The sequence below is a fragment of the Tupaia chinensis genome, unplaced genomic scaffold, assembly GCF_000334495.1.
Source record: "Tupaia chinensis unplaced genomic scaffold, TupChi_1.0 Scaffold000138_1, whole genome shotgun sequence".
NCBI lineage: Eukaryota > Metazoa > Chordata > Mammalia > Scandentia > Tupaiidae > Tupaia > Tupaia belangeri.
Window position 1 is genome coordinate 3,149,365 of NW_006159608.1, and position 7,714 is coordinate 3,157,078.

The 7,714-nt window shown below is 44.5% G+C and overlaps 1 pseudogene; it reads right to left on the reverse strand.

Annotated features, from left to right (window-relative positions):
• Positions 1–636: 636 nt before the first annotated feature.
• The window catches only part of LOC102482187 (regulator of nonsense transcripts 3A-like), a 19,777-nt pseudogene continuing 12,699 nt past the window's right edge, over positions 637–7,714 (reverse strand).

Sequence of the window (7,714 nt, forward strand, 5' to 3'; positions counted from 1 at the left end):
ACAGAACTCTCTGAGCTTCTTTCTTCCTTCTTGTTCCCTTCTCACGTCTATAACCCAGCGAAGGAGCAGCAGACTTTTTTTTTAAATGAATGATATTTGTATACCTAAATACTTTTTTGTTTTTAAAATAAAGATAACAACTACATCAGTGTTTTGATGAGCATTTTAAGTAAACGTTTGCCCTTCTTTAAAAAAAAAAGAGAACAAAATTTACTCTAGAAGTAAATAAGTATATTGTAATTTTTAAAAAATGACTAAGAACATTTTAGTGCTATCGAATAAGACAAGAATGGGCCAACCCATGGCATCATGGTTAAGGCAGCTGGATCCCCCATGGCTGACTGTGCAGTTTGAGACTCCGACCCTGATGCTTGAGAAGCACACCAGGCTTACATAGGAATATATGTGTGCCCAGAACCTATACACGAAGGAGAAATAAGGGAGAAGGACTGTGGCATGACCAGGCCCCAAGAGGAGATGCATTCTCATTTTTCCTCCACTTCTCTCTGTCTCTCTGTCTCTTTCCAGTGAGCACAAATGTTTTTTGGAAAAAGAAAGAAAAAACAGAAGTAAAACTCAGAGCATAATGGAAGACAAGTGCTTTTCAGATATTGATGACAAGGAAGGCGATGCCTTTCACATGTGAGGGTGCTCCGCCTTCTCTCTGAGGTAACCTTCACCTGCAGCATTTCGCACTGACTCCAATGCCGAGTGTGAGGTCGCGGACTGTTTCCGCACAAATTTAAAGCCCTCCGCATAAGAACTTTAGGGCATGAGCCTGTTGTCTCAGGGCAGAGAGGGAGCTAGATCAGCAAATGGTTGGCTCACAGGTGACCTTAGTTAAGTTAGTAACCTGTGGTCTCAAACACAAGCTGGTAACAATATTAGGAAAGCTTCTCTTGAGCTCTCTGAGAGCAAGGTAGAAAATGCTATCAGGAGAGTAAGCAACGGTCTGAATATCCCCATAGTGATGCAGTGTGCCAAACTAACCCACAGGAAGCAGTTCGGTGAAAAAGCATGGATTTCAGAGACAAAGGTCCAAATTCAAGTCTCAGTTTCAACACTCAATTTATGACAAAGGACAAAATTCTCTAATCCCTCTAAACCCCAGTTTCCGTGTCTGTAAAGATGACAAATCTGTCCTTCAATAGTTTAGTTGGTTGAGAAGTTTCAATGAGCTGAATGCATGAGCTAATCTGTTCTTTGCACAGTATGAGCTCCATAAATGTTCATTTCTTTGCTTTCCCAGCTCCTTTCCCCAACAACATGTAAAATAAGACCTTTCCACTGCTAATGCCAGAGTATCCATTTCCCCTGCTAATAAATGAGAGTTTTATCACTCCTTCTCAGATGTGGAATTATACTGCTGGTATCATGCCTACTGTATCTTAATCCCTCCACTAATGTACCATTTTACCTTGAATTGTTACATGGTGTTCTGCCCCTCCTACTCCTCTCCCACTTTGCTGCAAAGTCATGAGTCAATTCTTTTCAGATATTATTGTTTTAATAATAGCAGCCGCTCACAAGAACATCTCAATCACCCTCATCAGATTGTACCGTTTTTAAGCCACCTAAGCTATCTTTAAAATAGTTCCCTTTCTTTACCCAGCTGTAGCTATCCATTAAAAACCCTCCATTCTGTGTGCATTAACTGTTTATAAGGGTATAGAGTGCATGCTTATGCACGCACACACATATCTTCATGTTCTGAGACTTGCTTAAGTAAATAAAAGATTCTTTGGTAAATAAAATAGTAGCAAACAATATTTGCGAGAAATGCATTAACATATGCAATACATTTAAGACTTGCAAATGCTTCAGGCATGGGGAAAAACCATGCTTTGGCAGCATTCCTCTTCATTATCTCGAAATAATAAATTTTCAGTTGCTTTTTTCTTAGTCATTGAAGAAGGCTGAATAAGACTTGTTTTTAGCAAGTTTTGACTTTCCTGTTCTGCTTACAGCATAGAATAAAAGCTGATGTCTGAGGATTTCACTTTCAAGGTTGGTATCATATCCAAGCGCAGATTTGAACCCACTGGGCTGAAGCTCTCATGTGCTAAGAGAGTCTTTCTCAGCTGGGATGTGAGATTGAATGCGAGGCAGTTGACTAAACATTCAATTCTGAATATTTGGGGAGTCACACAGGTGCTCAGAAATGATTAGTGTGTGTCAGGAGTCCCTTGAACTCTTAAAAAGAAGAATTATCCTAAGCAGTCCTGAGTGAGCAGGCCTCAACCTCAACCTGCTATCTCTGGCTCCATCCTGCACTCTACAGTCCTCTCGCTGTGGCCAGAGTTAGCTCTCCAAATGGCAAATCTGATCCTGTCGTTTCTTTGTATAACGTGCTTCACTGACTCCCTATTACAGGCAGCAAGAATGCAAACTCCTTAGGATGATTAAGGATTTCATTATCACTGCCTGTATTTATAACCCCGTCTCCTAATTTTCCCTTACATGTAGGGTTGCTAAACAAAGTAAAAAACAAAGAAGGAGAAAGGACATCCAGTTAATGATGTAATGTACAATATTTGGATGTATTTACACTAAAAATGTACCTTTTGTTTATGTAAAATTCAAATTTAACTAGGGATATGTATTTTATCTGGTATTGCTACTTACATTCATATCATAATCCAGCCAAAGCAAAACACTCATGCCATTTATGGAATGTACTCTTCTCCCTCGCCCAAACGAACATTGTGACAGCCACACTATGCGCCCAATCCCAAACGCTCTCCGCATTGTTGATACAGACACTCAATAAACAGTTCTTGAAGCAAGGAAGGGAAGGAGAAAGGGAGAGAGAAAATGTAAGGTGAAGGAGAAATAAAACACTTTTAAGAATGTGAGATTTATATTATTTCTAAAGCAAAGCCTTCGAGAGTACTTCCGATCGGTGGATGGCACAGCCCCTCAGGTCCTTCTCCTTGGACACCTCTGGCTCGTGAGACTGTGGCTCCTTCGGAATCCTATGTCTGGTGTCGCTTGTCCAGCCTGAAAACGAGGGGCAGAAGGATTTCCTATAACAACGGTCCTAAGAGAACACCCACCTACCTGTAATTATCCTGATGACATATGGGTCTAATCTTAGCTCTTTAGCTCAACATCCTCCTGTGAGTTCCAGCTCACCCAGAATAAAACCCAAGTCCTTGAAACGAGCCATAAGGACACACAGGATCTGACAGCCTGCCACTCCTCCACTCCCTCTCCTCACACTCCGAACTCTCCCACTCCCTTCTAGCTTAGAGCTCTTACACCGCTATGGCCCGGGCCGGAACACTCCTCCAGGCTATCGCCTGGGCCTGGAACATTCCTCCCCAGAAACCTGCATTCCATTTCTCTTGTCGCTATCAGGACTTTATCCAAATGTGCTCTTCTTGGGGAGGCCCTCCCTTACTCTTTCCTCTTTATTTTTTTTTTATAGACGTTATCACGTTCTCTCATACTATATTATATTTTATTTATTTTTCTTTCTCTTTTAGAACATAAACCCCACAAGGGTGCAATTTTTTTTTTAATTTTTCTTTCTTTTTTATTGCCACCTACATTTTACTGCTAAATTTCTAGAATGTAGAAAATACCTGGAAATAAACTTGGTATTATTTTTTTCTTTTGGAGAGGTTTTTGCTTTAGGGCATGTGCACTTACCAGAAAGATAGACAGACAGAAAGTTGGGAAATCACTCCCCAGGGGTGATGGGCATGCCACAATCCCTTCTCCTCCATTCTTGTCTCGGGATCTTGGGCACACATGCACATGCACCCAGCATGAGTTCTAAGCCACTGGGTCTGGGACGCGAACCATGGTAGACTACGTGGGAGTCCAGCGACATAGCCATTACGCTAACTGCTGGTTCCCAGTCAAAGTGATTTTTAAGCCGCCTGGTCCAGGACTCAAACCATGCAGTCGGTCATGTGGAATCCACCCACCTTAACCTCCATGCCACCTGCTGGCCCCAATAGCTTTATCTACCTGCCCGTGAACAGAGCTGATGGCCTCACCTCATACCCCATTAGGGAAGTAGAAGAAACTCGGGATCTTGGGCACGCATGCACATGCGCCCGGCATGAGTTTAAGCCACTGGGTCAAGGACTCAAACTGTGGTTGACTACATGGGAATCCAGCGACATAGCCATTATGACAACTGCTGGTCCCTAAACTTGGTATTTGTCAAGTGGAAAAGCATCTGCTTTTTTCATTGGTTTGAATTATTAACAGCAAACTGAAAAACAGGCAGTGGTTCTGCTTGACTTAGCCATTCTTAAGCTGGGTCTCCTGAATCTTCGTGGGTCTCAGCTTCCTCCTCTGTTTACCTTAATTAGAGCTCTTCTTGCCCCACCCCTTCAAAGCTGTGGGTATCAGCAGTTCTCTGACCTGATTCTGCAGCAGCACTGACTCTTAGAGTGGTACCTTCCTACTGGTGGGACCCACTGGACTTGGCCGTCACCAGCTGAATGACTAACTGCCTGAACTGAGTTATTAACAGGCCATTCACCAAGGCCCTGTGCACACGCTCTGCGTGGGTACGCATCTGTCACAGAAAACAGCCCTGAGGCCATCACAGCCCAGGTTCTGAAAACACGCACTAGAGTCAAGTTCCTATCTCTGCAGACTAAGCCCTGCTCCTCCAACTCCAGTTACTTGATGACTTCAGTTCCCAAGGGACACAGACTTAACTGAGAGGGCCGGGAGCCCTCCAGTTCAGACCCTAGTCTCTTCATTTCTCATCATGTTGCCCTGAAATACTCACCTCGTCCACGCCCAGTGCTTTATTTTCCCAGCTATGAATGGAAGTATTGTCCAGACCGTACGGTGTCTGTGAGGATCAGTGAATGTAATAGAAGGAAATTTCTCAGTGTAGTGCTAGCATAGGGGAGGCATTTAGCCAACGTAAGGTCCCATCTCCTAACTCTAGTTGATCACTGGTCATCAGTTCCAACCTGGCTCTGTCCAAAGTTGAACATGCCCCTTTGAACCCCGAGAATGAGCCTCCCAGCCTCCTCTCTTGGCACCCCACCCCGCACAAGTGGCTCCCGATACCTGTACTTTTTTGTGAAGGAAGATAAGCTGTGTGAAATTGTAAACTTTAACATACTGCTTCAACTATAAGGGACAATAACTTTTAATGTGAATTTTAAATCCTAAAGATGTGAAGAGAGGGCCTGGTCCCACAGCACAGGCATTAAGGGAGCAGGATCCCCCATGCATGATCATAATTCGAATCCCAGCCCCAGGTCTTGAAGAACATGCCAGGGTGCGTGTGCATGTGCACCCCAAATCCTGACCTGAGAGAGAAACAAAGGAGAGGCGATCGCGGGGTGGCCATGCCCCAGTAGGGGTGCTTGCTTTCTCTCTGTCACACTCTCTGGCAAGTATCTGTGCCCTCTAACAACTGAGAAAGGGCAAAGAGAGACTTTCCCACACGTCAGGGACCTCCACGGAGCCAGTGTGGTCATCGCTGTCCCCTATTTTACTTACTTCCTAGGGATCTAGCAAGTCAGTATTAGACTTAGCATTTAAAAAATAGGGAGACCCAGGTCATTTCATGTCCATATTCACATGGCATGCCTGCAATAAAGGGGAATTCAGATCCCAATGAGTCTGACTCTACAGACCAGGTTTTTGAACTTCGACGTGCTCCCTAGCCAGGATATGTTAACAGACCAAATGTTATCCCAAGTCAATTCAAATTGACCAAAAATCCCATCACTGGGACCAGCAGTCAGAGTAATGGCTATGTCACTGGACTCCCATGTAGTCGACAGCAGTTCGAGTCCCGGACCCGGTGGCTTAAACTCACGCCGGGCACATGTGCGTGTGTGCCCAAGAGTCTGAGAGGAGAATGGAGGAGAAGGGATTGCGGCGTGGCCACTGTCTGCCTGTCTGGTGTGGTGAGCTCACCCTATAGCTAAACCTCTCCAAAAAAAAAAAAAAAGCCCATCATTAGATGTCCCCCATCAGTAAAAAGTAATCTCTTGTTTTCTTTGATTTTTGGATGAACAATTTAGAAAATAATAGCTCATGAGATGAGAACTCCTGGAAGAAACTGCCATGTCTTATTCATCTGTCTTACCACAGAAATTCTGTCACACTAGGCTATCATAAAATTCTTATTTGATGCATTTCTAAAAGATTATCTACTTAATTTTATTTATTCATTCAGCTATTTTAATTTGACGAGAGAGAGAGAGAGAAGAAATGAGAAAGCAAGCCACCAGGTCTGGGACTTGAACCATGATCAGTCATGGGAGTGTCCAGCACCTTAACCAGCACGCCACCTGCTGGCCCCAATGCATTCTTTTTTTAAAAGCAATATTTTATTATGCAAAATTCTTTGTAGGAGAAGTACCACAACTTCAGGACTTAAAATCCACAGCAACAAAAATCCTCGCTTAGTACTAGTTCAAAGCTCAGTGCCAAACATACACTAACATCTCAAAACCTCACTGAAAGGAAGAAGCAATGGAGAATGCATGTTTCTGAAAGCTAAATTATTTTAAAATAAAAGTGCCTCAGTGCCAAGGAGACAGGCTCCAGATGCTGCATCTAAGTGCTCCCAGCCCCAATGACACCTGTTACCTCTGCAAGTCTAGCATCACAATGCAGCAAATTACAAGTACATCCACCACAGACTGAACCAGCCTTTGGTGTGACAGTTCCTGTCAGAGGGTCTCAGATACAACAGACTTCGCAGAGAGACTGAGCTCCAAAGGCGCAGGATGGAACAGGGCCAGTGAGAAGCCCACAAGACACACCCTGACAGCGCGTGGGCTTGCAGGTAAGTGAAACTCGAAGTGGACATTGCTCTTACTGCACACTGATCTGACACTGACACACTGCCAGCCTTGCTCGCTATCCTACTCTTATTTTCTACTTTCCGATGGACATTATTTTCTGTGTTTTGGCTAAACAGTATATGCCAGTTTATAGGATAAAATCTACCAAAGTCAAACTCAATTTCCAAAAGGATTACTTCTTTCTTAAAGAATGGTTTCTAGATGTTTCTATGCTACCTTCTTTCTTTCTAGTTTCATGTTTCCTCATAAGGAGTAAGTTTCGCCCTTCAGGCTATATCCCGAGGAAACATACACATTCCCATAATGCCCTTGCTCACCCTGTCACAGACAAGGTGTGTCCCACTCCACCTCTTCCCTCTTGTAGGGGCCAGCTCCTGATGGCCTTCCACTTCGCTGTCCTTGCTGCCAGCCCAGTCTTACTCTAAAGGTCTCCCCACACACTCCTGTGCTCGGAGTCCAGCTCCCGGCTGGGCAGGTGCAAAGCTGGCCAGGCCTTGTTTACCAGCCTCTCCTTCCTGGGTTCTGGACCACTGGCCTGCTCCACCAGGATGCCACTGTCCTGGCTCCCCTCTTCCCTCTGTCTTGGGCAAATCCTTTTCCCTGCTTCAGCCCACCTTCGTTCCTTCTCAAGAACTTGCCAGCCCCATGGTGCGCTCTGTGCTTTCTGCTGTCACCAGAATGGCACTTTGTGTTTCAAACTCTTTTTCTCAGAATCTTCTTTCCATATCCCTTTGCTCTTTGTCACAGTCATTTTGTGATCTCTTCCTGAGCTTCTCCAGCAAGCTTCCCAGGGCCTGGCTTTCACAACTGCACAGGAGGCACGAGCATCCCGTCGTCCGTCTCCAGCACCAATTTCCTCCTCTTTCTGTTGATTTGTCTTTGTCTGTGGTTGGTTCCTCTCCCTTTTCTGG